Source organism: Dipodomys spectabilis, unplaced genomic scaffold, assembly GCF_019054845.1.
Source record: "Dipodomys spectabilis isolate Male_0828 unplaced genomic scaffold, ASM1905484v1 ptg000464l, whole genome shotgun sequence".
In the NCBI taxonomy this organism is placed as follows: Eukaryota; Metazoa; Chordata; class Mammalia; order Rodentia; family Heteromyidae; genus Dipodomys; species Dipodomys spectabilis.
In genome coordinates, this window is record NW_024871141.1 from 1548129 (window position 1) to 1549020 (window position 892).

At 34.8% G+C, this 892-nt stretch overlaps 1 non-coding gene across 1 annotated transcript; it reads right to left on the reverse strand.

The window, feature by feature from the left end:
* Positions 1-400: 400 nt before the first annotated feature.
* LOC122098227 lies at positions 401-507 on the reverse strand. The gene has a single exon (XR_006145690.1). It is a non-coding gene; the product is annotated as a U6 spliceosomal RNA (small nuclear RNA).
* Between the last annotated feature and the right edge of the window lie 385 nt (positions 508-892).

An 892-nucleotide genomic window follows, 5' to 3' on the forward strand; every position in this document is an offset into this window, starting at 1 on the left:
TTCCGTAACAAATTAGGCGATGTCATTCTTTCTGATGGATGATAGAATTCCCATACACACACACACACACACACACACACACACACACACACACACACAAACTCACAATGTTTTCTTGATCCAGTCATCTACTGAGGGACATTGGGGTTGGTTCCATATCTTAGCTATGGGAAATACTGCTGCAATAAACACAATAGTATTGATAATTTTAATATGGTCTTTTTGCTGACTATTTAGGTGAATGCCCAAAAGTGGGATTGCTGGGTCATACGGGAGCTCTATGTGGAATCTTTTAAGGAACCTCCATACTGCTTTCCAAGTGGTTGAACAAGTTTACACTCCCACCAAGAATTAAGTAGGGTTCCCTTCTGGCCACATCCCCTCCAGCATCTGTTATTGTAAAAATGTGGAGCGCTTCTCCAATTTGTGTGTCATACTTGCACAGGGACCATGCTAATCTTCTCTGTATTGTTCCAATTTTAATGTATGTGCTGTTGAATTGAGCACAGAACATTTTTTATATATAAAGTGGAATTGATTTTCTTAAACTAGACAATTCAACAAAAAATAAGTTCAAAAGAATTGTTGTGAAATTTTAGAACCATGTATTTCTTACATAAGCACACATTTAAGACTAAAGTCAAGCTTGATATGTCAAAAACAAAATAATTCCACATATTTGTTGTTCAACAGATGTGTAGGAGGAGGAATTCAATTATTCTATACAAGGCACCTATCATAATGAACACTGCAGCAAGTGTTAAGTTTTTTTTTAAAGTTTTAATGTTTTAACTATGTTTAATTTTGGGAATTTGCTTATATGCCAAAATTAAGATTGTTTGGTAGGTCATATAACTTTTCTATAAAGTATTTAAGATTTATGGTGGCATAC